This window comes from Gopherus flavomarginatus, chromosome 5 (genome assembly GCF_025201925.1).
Source record: "Gopherus flavomarginatus isolate rGopFla2 chromosome 5, rGopFla2.mat.asm, whole genome shotgun sequence".
NCBI classification, from domain to species: Eukaryota; Metazoa; Chordata; order Testudines; family Testudinidae; genus Gopherus; species Gopherus flavomarginatus.
In genome coordinates this window covers 74,762,620-74,782,058 of record NC_066621.1, presented here as the reverse complement: position 1 = coordinate 74,782,058, position 19,439 = coordinate 74,762,620, and positions in this window count along the sequence as shown.

Here is a 19,439-nt window from a genome sequence, read left to right as displayed (position 1 = left end):
TGTATGCAGCACCCACCTCTTACATCTATGCCACCTACTCTGTCAGAGTCTAACCTCCTATATTCACTCCATTCAGAAGGCAGCAACATCAGTGACTAGAGTAGACACAGAGAAGGAAGAGAATGACCTTGTGGTTACTTGTCACCTACAAAGGGAAGAATAAATTGCATTTGGTCCTATTTTCTTTCTTTCTGATGCATTAGGGAGGCCAGAATAGTGTTCTGTGATTTGGTTTGTTTTAAAGCAAAGATTTTTTTTTTAAGAGGAGGGGGCCTGCTTTTTTTAGCCATTACTAATGCAGACCTGATCCATCCTGGAAAACACTATAGAAGTCTGCAGAACCAGTAGGACTGAGTTCCCAGTACCAAGACACTGCAAACTTACTGAGCAGCTGAGGGGGCAAGTTATTTTTGGTATAAAATTTGGATTTTTGTTTGTTTTTGTCAACACCTGAACTCCTGAGAAGCACTATGGGCACTAGCTGTCCTTATGCATACTTTAGCAAAAAAGTAGTCAGAAATTACCATTTCTCATCTACTCACCCACAAATGTAAAAGCTAAGACAGTCACTTACACTATCTTGAGCTACAGGTAAACTCTTTTTTCCATTCAGTTTCCTATAAACAACCATTATATAACACAAATATAGAGTCTTCATAAGACATCCAGTTTTTTGCTGAGGTCGTTAAGAGCAGTTGATTTTTGTAGCGAGAAAGTTGGATGACTTTTTTTTAAGCACACTGTTTTTAGCATACATATTTTCCAAAATATCTGGGTACAACGATATACCCCTTAATTGAAAGCAATGGGGCCAGAATCTGCTTTCACATCCACTGCTGCCAAGGACAAGGGGAAACAGCCAACAGTGCCTTCCATGTCTACCAACCCCACCATTCTCAGGGTGGCTGGTGGGACTTCATAGACAGCTCTGGGAAAGTCTCACCAGCAGAACACAGCCTCTTCAAGCTGCCCAACCTGTGCTCCTCTGTAGCTAAAACAGATTTTGAGGGAAGGAGGGCATCTACTAAAGGAAATCAAATGATGGTAAATCAGCTGAAGTGAGAGAGTTGCTTCTAAGATGTATGCTTGGGAACTTATTGAGATATTATCTTACCCATTTTTCTTATGTTGCTGGAATTCCAGACTGGAACAACTCTCATGATCACCATGGCAGCCTCTGCAGTAAACTTTTCTCCAAAAAATGACAATCAGCCAGTTTATGGGAAACGTATATTGCCCTAGCTCATATATATACCATTGCCTCCCCTATGGTTGGCCTACAGAAAATAAAGGCCCAAATTCAAATCTTGTATGCAGGCACAACTCCACAGAAGTCCATAGTTAGATGCCTCTATGGCAAAAATCAAGAGGGTGTGATGTAGCTTCTTAAATCAAGCCCAAAATGTATGTATAGATCCTATGACACACCAGTGGAATGCATTCCATCTGGGGTAGCATCCAATAGCTGTTTAACAAGGCACTCCAATACTACACATGACAGTTAAGGACAGGAAGTGAAGGAGATGACTGCATCCAAATGGAATTACACAGGGAATATATGTAGGTATATTCCTAAAGCTGCCAGCATTGCGTTATGAGCTAAATTAATGAGCACTGGCACCACTGCAGAGCAACTCTGTGCACTACATTTGACTATATTTTCACTCTGTGTGTCAAATTGACTGATACAGTCATTATGTTTACCATGAATCTCTCTCTCTGCTCTTATATGATCTCCATCACCACAGTATCTTCACTTCTCTCATGTATTAATGATTTTATCCTCACAACACTCCTGGGTGATAGGTACATGCAGTCCCCACTTTACAGATGGAGAACTGAAGCACAGGGGTTTAAATGACTTACCAAAGATGAGACAGGAAGTCTGTAGCAGAAGTGAATTAAACCCAGATTGGCTGATTCCTAGTCCAGCATCTTAACCACAAGACCACCCTTCCCCACACAACCTGTGCCTATATGTCACAACTGCCTCTAACAATGACCAGTTACCAACAAACACTCCTTAATAATAATTAGCATTCTCTCACCAAAGCACAATACAAATACTAACAGGCTAATCTTCACAACCCTGCCCTTCTGAGGTATTATCATCCCTAATTTGAGGGGTGGAGGGAACGCAGGCCTGAGGAAAAGAGGTTAAGTGAACTTTCCAAGGCCAAAGAGGGAGTCCACATCAGAGCCAGGATTATAACTCAGTAGTTCCTGGCTCTCAATCCAGTGCTCAGTCCAGTCCTCTTGCAATTTATTTATGAACTGAAGATATTCATCTACATTTCACATTCTCTTGTTTCTAAAATTAATCCCACATGAGCTTTAGCTCAAAGCTAGTTCAGTCCATGGTAAGAAACTTGCTGTTTAATTGTATTAATCATCCTCCTTCACCAGATAGGGTCCCATTTCCAGAATCCTGAAACAGCCTAAATACGTGAGGGGACAAAGACCCACAATGAGCAGTAAAGGTAAAGGGGGCAGAAGAGGTTTTCATTCTGTAGTATAAACAGCAACAGGCCAAACTGCGCTCTGAGTCACACTGTTGCTAATGCTGCGTGACTCCAATGTCTTCAACAGAACCACTCCAATTTTACACAAATCCCAACCAATAAGTAACTGGGCACCACCAACTTCCACAGCCTTCAGTGGGGGCCCTGGGAGAGCAGAATTTGATCCTTTATCTGAAGAATCTGTTTCATGATTCAACATTTTTGATGTACATTGTTTAAAGAAGTGAGATGGCAACAAGAGATGGGGAGATGGAGGGAAATGTCCTTCCCTGCATGAGTAACTGTTGAGAGGTAGGTTAATCACTTCGGGCATGCACTCAAATTCAGTTTTATGCCAGTTCCTCCCAGGGGTTGCTTTGCTGTCACCCTGAACTGGATGGCTCATCCTCATCCTTTTACCAAAGACAGCTATGCAATAGACACATGACAGACTGCCTGGGAGAAACGGAAAGATAATCAAGTAATTAACTTATATGGGTAAAATATGAAATAGGCAGAGGGAGCCCTTAAGTTGGGAGAGAGATAAATTTGCTATACATGTAGCTGTAAGGATGAGGAGGGAGAGAGCAAGAATTTGGACCTTCCCGAGATGTGGAGTGCAGCACTGAGACAGCCGTGAGTCTAAACAAGGCTGGAGTTAGCATTCAGAGCACACAGCACAGCAGAGTATGGGAAAGGGATAGAGCAGCCCAAAGAGCTGGCGCCACTAACTGACGAGCAGAGCGCAAGTGATAAAGATTTACTGCGAGAGAGGAGGAAACAGTCCGTGGGCCCGATTAGAGCTGTGAATACAGAGTTGTTCAGGGAGGATTTTGCAGCTGACTGATCACAGGCTGTCGGAGCAGGCCCCGGACAACAGCTGCAAGGCTTGCTGGGCTGCAAAAACAAAGGGCGCCTAGCACAGTGCAAAGAAAGAGTTGACAGGTTGCTGTTAGCAGTGGCAAATGTGTGAGGTATGTCACTGTGTGCGAGACGGGGCGGGTTGGGTTGGTGGCAAGGAAGTAGGGCAAGAAGCACAGGCCGTGCTCAGAAAAGGGGGAGGAGGGGAAGGGAACAGACTTGGTTGTAGTGTTTTCCTAAAATCAGGCCAGTATTTGTAAGGAGGGCAATCACAAGGCCCGCTTACCGCTGCCAAGATAAATTAGCCCATCGTCTCATTTATAGGATGAATCCGGTGGCACAGACTATAAGGTGCACGGCCCTAAAGGGACTAATTAGACGATTCCGGCAAATCTGAATTAAGACCCCCCTTTTCTTTCTTTGAAAGTTGGAAAGTATTTTCCAGGCCTCTAGTCAGATGGTTTTGTGCTCTTTTTTTTTTCCCCCGTTCTTCTTTTCTTTCTTCCGTCCTAAGAAAAAAACTTGTACAACTGCTCCCAAGACACAATGGTTTGGTCTTTTTCCTACCCTAAACCCTGTTGGTGTTTGCATCATATAAAAGATGGGCCCAAACCAAAACCTTAGATTCTGGGGGCACTTGGCTCCTACTCCTGATGAAAGCTTTGCAGCTGGTCCCTCCTGTTATAATGTGAACATCCTAGGCTTTGAGAAAGTTCAGAGCTGAATTCTGCATTATTCATCCATCAAAGCACAACAGAAAAAGACCAGATTTTCAAAAGAACCCATGTTGCCTGTGCAACTCTGCTTCCTGGAGCTCTTGTCCACCTAATTTGTGAGTGCAGTATAGGCACCTATCTCTGCCATAGGGCTTCTATTGTCACGAGAGGTGAAAATGCTAGAGGTTGTGAAGCACAGAAACTGTAAGATGGCAAAACCGTCTTTCTGCCTCCTACATGGGACATTTACAGCTAGATTCTTGAAAACTGACATTTTATTCTGATCACTCTGAAGACAAAAAGCAACAGACACTGCTGAGCCAATGGTGAAGCCGTCAGCACCCACCCCCTATATTACAGCAGTCACTATTAAAATGTTTTGCAAATAGTTAATGTTGCCACAATATTCACTGTGCACTGAGAATACCATAAATACCACAGCAGCATTAAATATATGCAAGCAGTAAATGTCAGCTTTTTCATAGCAATCACCAATACATTTACTAAGTTATAGGCTTCTGTATTTTTTTGCATACAGTATTTAACAATATTACATACCAAATAATAAGAGTCACTAAGATTGCAATGCCCTTTAGTTCGGAGTACCCAAATGTATTATACATACAAGCCTTATTCTGGATTTCCTCTTCTCAAAGGTTTGAGGGAGCCAGTTATTCCAGCCCCAACAAACAGTGCTTAGTAAACAGTAAGGGGAATTCAGAACAAGAGACATTTCAAGGCTTCTAACACACAGCTCCATTCTCCCATAATGTCAAAAATACCAGTGTGCAGAATACTCCATCTAGGGGCAGAAATTTCATCCAAAGTTTCCTTAGCTTTTGCTTTGACATGTGTTAACCTCATTCTAGCAGGACTGAGTGCATGAGAAATAATCAGACATTTCACAGACGTTCCAAAAAATTCTTCTTCAGTACAAGCCCATAGTAGTGCTTTGTTTTGTTTTTTTAAATACGCAGTTCTCAGTTTAGGCACAAAGAAAGCCAGAGAGGGTTTCCTCTAATTTAGGAAGATGACAGATAACAACACTTTTATGTCTACCAACAAATAGATTGTATTTTAAACTACAAAAGTTATCCTTGGGGGTTAATAATCCACCTTGTGTATATGTATAGGGGCTAGTTCAACTGCAAAGAATAATGACAAGCATGATGGACAATTTAGGTCACTACATTACTGGGCTCAACCCTGCTGCTGCTGCAGTCAAAAGGTGGTTTGAATCTGACTTCAAAGGGAGCAGCATAGGATTCATGGTCTAGGCATATTTTTGGACAGAAATGGCTTTGTGGACTTGGATAATCCAACATAATGCAATATTCTTATTTAGTATTAGCATATGTACTTTATTCAATAAATACTAGCAGAGTCAAATGCATTTAAGAGCAATATGCACTGTACTGATATGGAGAAACAGTTTGATAGTGCAGAATATTGATATTATACAATTATGTTAATTGGTATTCTTTTTTGGGAGAAAATACAATGACAACAAAATATCTAGCTTTTTTCTCTAATATTTATTTTCAATTAAAAAGTTCACTCTTAGATGGCAACTTTGCATTAATTTCCTTGAGTGAGCAGTGGGTTACATTTTGCCTATGGCATTTCTGCTTTCCATCGTACTGTATCTTGTTCTTTGTTTCTTCTTCTCCAGCGCAGGGGAGCCGGTTCTGAAACCAGTGTAATCTTCTTGAAAGTAATCAAATTACTTCCTAAAGTCACTGTTCCAAACTCCTGTGCAAACAGCCTGATTGGTCACCCACATTCTGCATGCTCAGCCTACTCAATTGCAAACTTCATACATTAATGCAAAGGTTAGAATTTTCTAGACACCACTTCAATTTTTCAAATAGCAATCCAATTACCGAGCAAATTGGCACAAAGTGCCTAGTTACATAGTGACTTGGCACTGCCTCCACTCGCTGCTGGCAATGATGAATGTGTTCCCCTTAGCCCTCCTCCTCTATCTGCTCCAGCCCCAGAGCCAATACCAGTGACCACATAAGGAGAGTGCCTGGCAGCTGCAAGACCTAGGTGCCAAGAGGCAGATTGTATTTTGTAGCAGCAGGATCTGGGTCTGCGACTGGCTTCCTGGCTAGTCTTTTGTAAGACCTTTTCCATGGCCTCTAGGTTGGCTTTAACTTAGCCTGTAGAAATGCTTGTGTGGAGCTGGTATAGAAGTGGGTAGTCAAAGGTTTAATTTGGTTTCAAAGTGATGTGAATGTATATTGCCTCTCTCTCTACTCCCCTGCAATTACGATCCTGTGGTAGCTATGATGAATTGCAGTATTCAAAGAGCCAGGGAAGTTAGCTCCAAAAGCTTAGCGTGTAGGGGAGCAATTTGCTGACCCATCTACAAATTCATTACATAGTATGAATGTAGCAAGGTTATAGCGAAGGTTGCAGTAGATCTATTCTGTTCAGGATCTTGTCTACACAGGGATTTATTCTGGAATAAATATTCTTGATTAATTTCATGTGTGGACGCTCTTATTCTGGAATAAGAGTGCCTTATTCCAATTTAGTTTAATCACCTCTGAATGATGATATTCTGAATAATTCACTCTTATTCTGGAATGAAAATATTCACACATGGAGCTAATCAGGAACAGTTAATCTTTCAGATTCACATATTACCTTATTCTTGATTATTTTCACATTTAAACAACTCTCATACTATCAGAATGGTATCTGAGCATCTTTCAGTAATGCATTAAATATCATGACGACTATCTGTCATGTGTGTTACTTTCCATCTCTCTCTCTTCCTGTAGATATATTTAAACTATCTTTCTTTATTTCTAAACTTACATTTTCTGACATTTACCTTTTTTTTCCTTTAAATGGCTTTTGGGGCCAGATTATCTCAGTCCACAAGTGTATTTCTTTGGTCTGTTTCATAAGCCATTTTTAAAGTATTTAAATGTGGAAGATGAGAGTTTTTTCAGAGAAGGATTTTTTTCCCACCTATACCTTTTGTATTCTGGCTAGTCAAGAGATGACTTTTAAAAAATAAATAAATAAAAGTATCCAAGCCCAGGGATGCATTCTGATCCTAATCAGAAAAACAGGCTTTTGCGAAGAAAACAACAGCCAGTCACTCCTTTTTTGGAACCCCACCCCAGGCATACCAGGAAACTACTGGAGAGAATCAGAGTCATTTGACCAGCAGCTTTCCGATGCGGATGGTAGTTTCGAAAATATCTGTGTGGACTCTGAACAGCACATGCTAGAATATCTTGCAGGGCTCATTCACTTGGACTTTATGAATATAGCTGTTTGTTACTGATGGAATTTTTCCCATCCCTCTGTATTCTCCTTTTGCATGGTATGCTGTTGTCAGACCACTGAATATTCATATTCATAATTTGGTAGATCCTCTAGGTCCAACATCAAAGAGCTCTAATAATTGCACTGTAAAGGCTCAACTGGGCAGGCATTGCTCGTGTTGGTATGCATTTACATAATTATTCTTCTAAGAGTCAATAAAACTACTCATATGCCATGAACACAGGTTGACAAGACAGCCCTAACATCAGTGGAATGTGGAATCTCAAGGAGTATGTTAGGGTTTCAGGAATCACCATTAAGGCTGCTGTACACCCCTTCCCACCTAAAATCTAAGCCTTTCACCCCCTTATTAATAATGTCCATTATTCCATTTTGACATATCATGATGCAAAGTCGTGATATTGTTTTGCTGCAGTGCAGCATCTGCAATTAATTCAGGACTATAATTGCCTTGCTGGGCATGGCTTGAATCCATGAGAACTGGAACTGTCCTTCAGTTTTCAAGAGGAATGGAGAAGGGTATTGGGGGTACTTCCAGCCAGCCCCAATTCCATAGGCAGACCAGGAACAAAATGATTTTGGTGGACTGGCTGTGCTCTGTGATCCCCTCAGCTGGAACAGTGAGCACAAGTGGAAATGAAACTAGCCATTTAGACCCTAACCAGCAAAGCATTTAAGCATGTGCTAAACTTTATACATGTGAATATCACCATTGCGCAATTACTCACAGGCTTACATGCTTAAGGGCTTTGCCAAATTGGGGCCATAACCCAGGAATACAACCAGTAAAGGAACATATAGGCAGGACTTTTCAGTAATGGTCGCACTGAATTCCAAAACTAAATACAAATATCCTCCTCTGATTGCCACTCCTGTGCCTGCATGTGTATCATTTTGCCAACAGCCCTTAGTTTACCACAATTCTTAGAATTCAGCATGAGATGAAGAACTTGTGATCAATTACAAAAATTAGTTAAAATCTGGCAATCTGTTCCCTTCTCTCTTTGTGCCTTGCCTCTTCATTTGTTTTCACTGGAGCTGTTGGTCAATGTTCACATATAACAGCCACCACTGAATAAGAGGAAGGAAGGAGAGAAAGTGGGAAGAAAGTCAACAGAACAGGAATATGGGATGCTCGGTTGTCTATGCTTGGTTGTCCATAGACTGAAGCCCTATGTTGTCTGCTTCAGTCATAATGCTGCACAGTGCATCACTGTGCCACTGCCAAAAAATGCACCAGGGTCAAAAAGTTATGGCACCAGCTAAATCCACTGCCAGGAGTGCAAGTCCATAACCACAGCTAAGGGTCTGATCCAAACCCCAGCACTGCACTCAATGGAAGTCTCCACTCAGTGGACTTGACTCAGACCCCTTATCCACTACCAGGAGTGTAATGTGAGGGTGCCAACTAATTCCACTACCAGAAATGTAATGCCATGGCACTGCCTCTGTAAAGCCAGCACAGGTGCCAAACACATATACTTGTAAAATGCTTACTATTTTATATTTGCAATATCAAGACATCCTGTTCAAGATGAACTATTAAGAAGCTTATGGTTCCATTCTCTCTAGCATATTATAAAGACAACTCCTTCCCAGGCAGCAGTCACATGTCCTAGAGGTGCCAAGCTGGCAAAGATCTTCTCCCAGCATTTGGCATCTAAACTCCTGGCAAACTCCTCAGCAGTTGTGCTGGCAGCTTTTGCATCCGTCATGTGGTTAGGCTGCTGATAGCGTATCAGGAGCCTTCGTCCTCTGGGCACCATTTCACTTTAACACCTGTCTGCCTCAGAGGAATGTGTGCACTTGGAGAGTAAGATCTCAACACAAATCCTTCCAGAGGCCCAGAGCAGATGCTCCATTTGTTACTGAAAGAGGTTATTCCCTCAGACCCACAAATGCTTTTCTTCACAGATCTGTACACAACTCTTAAAGGGACCCACTTCCTGCTATACATTCCACATGTGTTGGACGTTTGCTTTGTGGACCAGAAATAAAATCCATAGCCTTTTTTTTGCGTAATGAAATCTCATATTTTACAGTGCTCACATAAAGCCATTTCTTTGTGACTCAGGCCTTTCTGGTTTGTGACATTTTAACTACTTACAAATGTTTGGTACAGATGAAAGGAAATGATTATTTCCAGGTCACCATGCAATAATGCTTTTTGATGGGCATCATAATTCCAATTAAACTGAGGAATAAGGGACAAAAAACCTAAACATTTAAGATGTCATTCAAGCAAGAAAAGTTTCAAAAGAAAAAATAAAATCAAACATACGTCACTTACCATATGGCACAAAATATCACCAAAATAGGTAGATAAGAAAATTGAAAGGCCTTTCTCCTCTGGGAGCAGGTTTAAACTCCAGTTATTATGAGGAGATGCAGACTATGAATACATAACCATACGTCACCCTCTTCACACTATGCACCTCCTCTGTAAATGCATTAGCTTTTCATGTCATAGGCTCAAATTAGACTTCGGCCATGAATGCAATGAGCAAAAATCTCAGTCTGGTCCCTCAAAGGTACTTGTCCAAATCACAACTATCCCTGCAAATTTGGCAGAGATAGCACTGTGTTCTAAACAAAGGCCAAGAACTGCAATAGTAGAAATATGGAAGGTCTGGGTTGAGGTGTTCTGGGAAACTTGCATAGCATCTATCTGAAACTGTGCCCGTTCAAAAGCAATATAATCAGTCTTTCACTTGCATAAACAACAACATCCACTGATTCATCCGGTGACTAGTCTCAAAGTGTCAAAAATTATCTTTGGATCAGATAATCTTTAAAGCCTGTGAAATGAATGCAGTTCAGTTACCAGCACAAGTTCAGAATCACAAAAGAACTGCTATTATTTGCTCAAATAGGAAGGACTAGAATACCCACCTGGCCCATTGCAGATTATATGAGAGAGAGCCAGGATTTCTGAGTCCCAGCAGCACTGTCCTCTTGTCATGATCTAATCATGGATCCAGGCCCCATTGTGCCAGAAGCTATACAAAGATATCTCAAATAGGGTCCCTTCACATTGTACTTGAACAAGTGCCTATTCCTCAGTTTCCCCATCTGGGTTGGGAGTCTTTAAAGAAGGTTTGTAAAAGTGCTTTGAGATCTTCAGATGTCAGGTGATAGAAGTGCAAAAATGACAACTATCAGAATTTACCTGGGGACACTGACTGTCCAAGTTAAAAGGAATATTAAAGTCAATTGCACAGGGACTAGTGAGGAGGGTTGAAATTGCTCCTCCCGGAGACTTATTCTAATGTTACAAAGAGACTTGTTTTCAAGCAAACTACTAAAGAAGGACTTCCTTTCCTCTTCAACCCCCAAAATTATACTGGTCGAAAGTACAGGACAGGGAAACGGACCATGACATGTTTAAGGTCCAATATCTTGTAACCCATCACGGCTAGAAATTGGAGCAGCTTTATAACACTGGAAGGAGATATTCCCAATCTTTCAGTAGGTCACACAGCATCTAAGCCTTGAAAGGTATCCAACCTTACAATCATGAGTTTGGACAGTAGGACTTATTGCTACTGAAGCACCTGCCTTACAAAGGGAGATGGAAAACAGTCCCATGCAAATGTATAACACTATCTAGCAGTATTCCTAATACAGTATTTCTGTAGAATATGTGGCATGTGCAGAACACGGGGGCTTGGCATAAGGATTTTATTGGCACATACAACTTACTGTGGCTTCATCACACATAATGGGGTCATCTCAGACTCATGCCAAGAAAACCTTTTTACCACACCATCCCATTATTTATTTTCTCTCCCTGTACACACATGCAGAGGCAAATTCCTAATTATTTAACAAATGCATGAGCTGAATCTGTTAAATTAGTTTTCCTTTAACAAGATATCCTGAGAACAGGGCATTGGATGCTACTCTGGGCAAATAAATTTGGAACAATCAAGTACTGAATTTCAGGCTGACAAAAATTAATGGCTGGGACTAAGGACCTGTTTCTGAAAGGTGCCTAGCTCCTTCTTTCCTCAAGGATTTGATACTCAGCACCTCCTACAATCAGGCCCAACTCCCGTAAAAGCCTCATTCCGATTGGATCCCTGAAGGAATGTAAAGGACAGGGAAAGTGATATGGTCTGAATTGTGTGCAAGATCACAGAATAGAGAAAGAGAAATTGAAGGTGTGAAAGAGAAAAACCTCTACTTATAATTATGTATAACAAATCTTTGAATCCTAATACAGCCCTGCCAGTTGTTAGCTTATCATAATGCATTTCTCATTACTAAATACATTCAATTTACCCAAACTCCTTAAGATCCCAACTCTGAAAGTTAATGAACTTCACTGATTTTATGTTCTCATTTCAATAATCATTTAAAGGGTAAGTGACTGTGAAAGCTGATTACCCCCTCGTTATATTTTCATTGTTTTAGGGTTTGTTTGTTGTTTTTTAAATAGCAATAGTTATCGTGCCATGACGCAAGGGTAAAATACTGTTTAAAAGGGCTGCTGACTCTCGCCAATTTATATGCTAATTTCAGAAATGAGTCTTCCTACATTAAATAAGGAGCTAAGGAATGTTCCAAAGGTCTAGATGGACCACACCATTAACAGATTGGGTAAATCAACATTAATACTGCCCATAGGACATTACACCGTGTGAACTTTCTTCACTGCATTCACTTTACTAATTTTAGTTCCACGTGGTTCTTCAGCTGACTTGCCAAAATATAAACTACTCTAAAGCCTGCCTGTGCCCATCTTGACCTTGGACTTGTCTTTAATATTAAACCTTGAAGGAAAATTTAAATGGTCACTTTTTTTTTAATTAAGGGTACATTTATAAATGGTTTATAAAGGGTTAATAAATTATTAATAGATGCTGAAATACATTAATAGTATTTGTTATGGATGGATATAAGCCATGAATATTAGCAATCTATCGACTTGTTAGACTAACAATTGATTAACCTATTAAAACATCTATTAGGTTGGACGTAGGACCTAAAATTCTAGACCCATAACCCTATGGGTGGGAAGATAATGAAGAAGGACAAATCAAGTATTTTCAAACCCACTTGTCTGAGGCCTGACAACTCCTCCAGCCATTCATTAACAGTTAGCAAACTCCCCAGAAGTCATTATTGCTTTAAAGGACAACTCATATTTGGCCTCAAATTTAGATTTTGGAAAATATGTGGCATGTTTTTTGTAAAACCTAAGAAATAACAAATATTTCTCTGTGGTTTTTTTTGTAAAACCTAAGAATAACAAATATTTCTCTGTGTTTTTTTTTAATTCCAACCAAAACTGTTTTAAAAGTTTCCCTACAGTGTTTGCAGAACTGAGACCCCCACAGTGAAATGGACATCACTAAGTTTTACCATCCAGGCAGAGAAAAATAAAAATACATAAATAGTAGAAAGCATAAAGTAGCAAGAAGGAAATTGTACTTTTAAATTTCTGTTTAATACTCTATAGTATTATTAGTAACTAGGTAAAACAAAGCATTTTTACAACACATGATTTAAGATGACAGTGACCTTTTAATTTTGATTGCTAAATTGCTATGGAATAATTATTGCTATTTGTTGTTTTCGTATCATATTAATTGACCCAGATTAATCTTCAGAACCTTTGCAGCACGTTCTTCATTAACACTATATGATAAGTTACGATCTCCCTTCAGCAGCCTATCTACTGTGTAGATTCCTCAGTGCTCTGAGACATCATTATATTATAATGTTTGTTTTTCCTCAAATAGCACTAATCTTAGGGGATTCTGGTTGGCATGGAGGTTGGCTTTGCTTTTGACAGTATCTTCCAGTCAAGTGATCAAGAAGTTACTGTAATAAAATGTGTGTCCAAAATATCTGCAGAGTTAAAAAAAAATCCATGAATTATAAGAAGGCACAAGAGTCCTTATGCATTCTCTTGCTCCCATTGAAGACTCTTTAACTTCAAGAAACAGGATAAGTCTTTGATTTATAGTATGGGTGCAGAAACTTACCCCTCTACTGATCACAATGCTGTACTCTAATTGCATTATAGGAGTTATTCTCTCTCAGAAAAATATATCATGAAGAAAAGCCTTAAGGGAAACAAAATACACAAAAGCAGAATTTGGTCCCAAACTGTGCAACAGCTAAAGTATTACATACAGCCAAGAACATGCCTTGCTATACATCAGATAATTCAGTCAAATGAATACTGATAATAATCAATGATGGTAAGTTGGCAGCTAGTCGTCTGGAAAAATTCCAAACTTTACCTTTAAGCTACAGGAATGAGGAGGATATACATGAATGTGATCTTTGGCAGGGAAAGGCACATTGTTTCAGTGCTGTGGGAAAATCCTTAATGCTCAAACATTTCCTTAAAAAATGAGATTACGATGAAACATTAGAGGTTGCATTATTAAAGATAATCAACTTTGCTGGCTGGATGAAAAAAATGCCAAACCCATCTCCCCATCCCCAATCTGTAGAACAAATCCAGTATTTCATGCCTTCATGTTTTATCGGAGTGCTGGACAGGAGATATTTACTGAGAGGAGAATAGGCCCTTGTGAGTTTTGTTTCTGAAACTCAAGAAAATTCCCGAATTACTTGGGCTTTCTTTCAAATGAAGGAAAAGGCAATTAAAAGCAGTTGTGACACAGTCAGACGATAACATTGATGAGATATTGAAAACATTAACCTTGTACATCTTCAAACTGTTCTTGAATGGAGAAAAATATCCAGGAAATTAAGAGTTATAGGTGGACATCATATGATAAACACACACAAAAATTAACAAGTTTTTTGGGCTCAAGTTGCTGCTAAACTCAGGAAATCTGGGTTAGTTTAATATTCTTAGGGTGAAATCCTTGCCCTAGTGAAGTCACTAGCAAAACTCCCATTGGCTTCAATAAAACCAGGATTTCACTCCAAGACTATGGGGTGTTTTGCCATTGACACGTTGACTGTAAGGACATTTGCCATTGATTTCGCTGGGACAAAATTTCACCTTGACCAGCAGGGAATGAGCGTGCTGAGGAAGGGGTGCACTTTTGACAACTATGTTTAAATGCATTGGACCGCTCAGATATTATTTATTCTGTCTTTGCCAGTTTTACAGGGTGAAGATATTAAAGATTTAATACCCATGCTACAATGATGCATGGCACAGTCAACAGCTAAAAAAATGATGTTGTGATGTTCCTCTCTGGTGGTATCCAGACCGGTGATTTGCTAGGTCACCGCAATCCTTGACTCTGGGAGCCAGCCTTACCCCGCTCTGCTGTGAGAACCCCCACTCCTGGGCTGTTCATGCACAACCTCTGGCATGTAAGCTACTCCCAGCTACTTGCAAGCGAACGACACTAGCCAATATCTCCAGTCCCAGACACAACCCTAGGAACCTCTGCCTTGCTGTGTCCAGTTATGCCCGCTGGACGCTGCAAGCTTATGTAAGTTCATCAATTTAAAAAAGAAATTGATATGTACCAGGATTGTTATCCCAAGGGGAGTCTCTGACACACTTCAAACCAAACACACTGCTTCAGGTAGAATAAACAAACAGATTTATTAACTATAAAGATAGATTTTAAGTGATTATAAGTCAAAGCATAACAAGTCAGATTTGGTCAAATGAAATAAAAGCAAAATGCATTCTCAGCTGATCTTAACACTTTCAGTGCCTTTACAAACATAGATGCTTCTCACCACAAGCTGGCTGGTTGCCCTTCAGCCAGGCACTCCCCTTTGATCAGCACTTCAGTTGCTTGGTGGTGCTGTCTGTAGATGGAGGTGGAAAAGAGAGAGCATAGCAAATGTGTCTCCCTTTTATCATGTCTTTTCTTCACTCATGGCTTTGCCCCCCCCCCCTTTAGAGTCAGGTGAGCATTACATCATCACAGTTCCAAACTGACCAAAGAAAGGGGGGTGACTCCCGTGAGGGTCTAACAGATTCTTTTGTTGCTCCTTAAGCCAGAGTCCATTGTTTCTGTGAGGATGGGCTGGGTTTGTCCCATCCATGCCCTGAGGAGGTGTGAACTGCCTGTCTGTTCTTAGGGAGTTTCTGCATGGGCTTGCTTTAAGCCATGAGGATACATTTTCAGCCTCATAACTATATACATGAAATTATATCCTATAACCTTACTATAACATCACTATAACAACCATGTGCAATGCATCATGAGCCTTCCAAAGACATGCAACATGACAAACTTTGCATTGGGTACCACATAATCATTTTATAAAGATTAACATGGGGGTGTAGGGTGTTTCCCTGAGGTACAGAGCTTCACAGACATGTTCACCTAGAAATCAGGAAAATAGTAACACACAATTCACAAGAAGTGAAGAATTAATTAAGCTACCTTTGCTGCAGTTAAACTCTCTCTCTAAAATGCGGATAATCCTACTTTGAACCAACTTAACCACTTTACCAATGAAATCCTTAAAATAAATGCATTATATACATGCACAATATAACATGAAATATATTACCACTGCCTTGAAAATGTTTATGATAAAAAAGGATAGATGCTTTTCTAAGGAAAACTAATCAATATATTTATATTTTCATTAATTATACAGTTACAATATCAAGTCTTGGTGACATATGTGTTTTTATTAGCTCAGGGAACCATAGGTATTGGGTCAATGACTATACATCAATGTAGCTCCCATTGAACACTGATTTACACCTTCCAGCGCTCACCCATTCATCACATAGAGATGTCTGGATAAACTTCAAAATGAAGAAGGGTTTTAAAGTGGGAAAGCATTCCACTCCTTCAAAATTGTTAGTTCCAAATGTGATGTGTCATATTTGGACATAATAAAACTCCAAAAATCCAAAAGATTCAGCCAAACTAGCTGTTTTTAGGGTGACTGGAAGACAAATTTGAAAATCCAATTTAAAAAGTTTTGTATAATTTTTAAAATCTTTGAATCATTTTTACTATGAACATTAATTTTGTTTGCACAGTAATTTGCGATTGTAAAGATCTATCTGATGGTTACATTGCCAACTTATTTTATTCTTCCATGAAGTTTGAACCCGTGAAGTCCACTATTATTTTCATATTTCATCAATGGTCTGATCTAAAGCCTGCTGAAATCAGACGGAGTCTTTCTATTGGCCTTAATGGACTTACAGTCAGGGACCAAATCTGTTCATGATCTGTAGAATTAACTAAAAGCCCTCATCAGCAAGTCTCAGACTCCAGGTCAATTGACTCAGGCTCACAGGGCTCGGGCTGCTGGGCTCAAAATCACAGTGTAGACGTTCCTGTTCGGGCTGGAGCCTGGGTTTCAAGACCATCCCCACTTGCTTGGTTTCAGAGCCTGGGCCGGAATGTCTACACTGCTATTTTTAGCACCGCAATCCAACCTTGCAAGCTCAAGTCAACTGATCCAGCTCCGAGAGTCAGCTCCATGGGTTTTTCTTTGCAGTGTAGATGTACCCTAAGAAATCCAAAGGTGTTGGATGCACCAGCTCTGTACATTGTGCATAAGTGCACTGAATAATACAAGTGACATGATAAATTTATGGCTGCTTTTATTCTACCTTTGTCTCCTTCTCCTACTCTCTGCTTTGTGTAGGGTGACCAGACAACAAATGTGAAAAATCAGGATGGGGGTGAGGAGTAATTGGCGCCGATATAAGAAAAAATACCCCAAAATCAGGACGGCCCCTATACAATCGGGACATTTGGTTACCCTGGCTTTGTGCCTTCTATCCTGCAGTCCCGTTGACTGGAACATCCAGCTAGCATCCCCTCCACCTCCTAACTTCACTCTCAGTGTGACAGCTGATGTTTCATGGAGAAAGCATATTACACTATTGCTCCAAGAGCTGCACTGGCGCTGATCATTAACACCTTAAATAGCTTTGGTCCTTGATGCCTCAGAGATTGCCTTTTTCCATGTATTACCATGACAGCTGCAATCCTCTCAGACACTTGGGCTGACACCTCCTCCACACAATTTAAATCACAAAGGAGCAGGGCAACCTGTAGTTGGTGGGGAGAAATTTCCTTCCTGCCTAGGTTTTCTGGAGTCTGAATCTGTTGACCTTCGGTTCACACTGCAAGGCTCCATTTGTTCTCCAGGGCTTTTTCTGGATGAGAATGAAAGATTAGGTTGTTGGGTGGGGTGCTGAGAATTTGTGGAATATGAAGAGCTTACTATTGTTCATAGAGTTTTACTGAATGGTTGTTTTAATTTAAGTATTTATACAGGATGAGCTCATACTTGTTTGGGTTGCGTGCATACATCTAAGAAAACAAAATAATACCATACCGTGCCTTATCTGACGTATTCTGTTGTGTCCTGTCTTGTCTGACTTAGTTTGTAAGCTCTTCAGGGCAGGGAACGTCTTACCGCTTGTTTATAAATTGTGGTGTTCATTTACAGCATTATTACAATACTCTTCTACAATAATACATGGAGATAACACAATGGTATCATTTTATAGACACCTTATTAAAATAGTTTTCAGAGAGAACTTTTTTTCTTAATGTATGAATGTTAAGTTAGGCCTCCCAACCAGAGCAAAATCCAAAACCCTCTAGCAAGCTGCATCTCCTCTGCCACATTGCTGTAGCTTTTGGGCCAGTAAGACAGCAGAAGAGAAGCTAAATTAAATTAAATCCATTCAGTCACTGAGTTTCCAGCCATTAAAAAGGTAGCTTCAACACTTACAGTGGTAGTGCATATAAAGTACTCCTCTAATAACATTTCCTCAGAGTAAAAATGGTGGGTGGACAACCTGGGCAGCCCCATCTTTGTGATGTGATGAAAGAGAAATGCACTTCTGTATCTCGTACACTGTAGAGCTATATTTTTGTGTTCTCCCTAATCCTGTAATACATTATCTTTCTACGAGCTACACTGATGGGTACAGTATCTGCATTCTTCAGTATGTACAAATAGAAAGGTTTTAAAGGTGAACACAAAGAAAAAAAGGAGAAAGGGAGATTCTTTCCTGCCTCCACCTCCTCTTTTTTTTTTTTTTGGTATTGTATATAAATGCATCCTAAAAGTTTAATTTGCTTTTTAAAATAAATCCAGTAGACACGCAAATTGGAAGTATAAGCTCCTAACTTCCAGCTACAAGATGGAAGATCTCATTATCCAAGACTGCCAAACACTGGCAAAGTCCTCCAGTAAAAAGAGAGTCCTGATATTTATAACGCATAGCAAGTGCTGATGTTGTCTTTCTACTTCCTAAAAGAGCAAAGGGCACAAATGTTCTTGCTTCTCAAAAGACTCAGCTCTATAAAGTAGAAAACTTCAGACTGGACTCAGTTCAAAATATTAGTAGGAGTTGGGAACTGAAACTAACAAATGATGGTCATAACCGCAAATCCACTTCAAAACTTGGGTCTAATGGAGACTCAATCTAGGACCGTAACTCCTGGGGCAACAAACAGGATTAAGTGCACTCGCAAGCTAGCTCAGTAGCTAGGGAAATTTAAACAAGTTCAACTAACACTAGTTACACATGCTTTGCCTAGACCTCCCTCTAAAGTCTAATCTACCAGAGGAAAATTATCTGGAATATTTTATTCTGTAATAATCAATGTAGTTGTCACCATGTCAGTCCCAGGACATTAGAGACAAGGTGGGTGAGGTCATGTCTTTTATTGGACCAAATTTGTCAGTGAGAAAGACAAGCTTTCGAGCTTACACAGAGCTCTTCAGGTGTGAAGAAAAAACTATAAACTATTCCACAATAGCTATTCCAGATTAGCTTCACATTTATAGACCCTATTCCGGAATAAAAGTCACTTTATTCCAGAATTATTACTCCACTCCCAAAGCTATTCCACAACAGCTATGCCAGACAATTTCCCTGTGTAGACAATGCCTTAGTAGTCCTTTCCCTTTTAATAACTTGTCCATTTGAAATTATGCAATAAAAGTTCATGCAAATCAAATCCCTGATTGGCTGACTCCCTTCCCCTCTCCCTGCCCACTTGCTCAGGAGTGGGAGCCACAGTGGGGACACAGCACCTGCTTACCCCGCTGCCCTGGGAACCTAAAGTGCTGAGGTCACTTAGGAACAAGGTGTGTG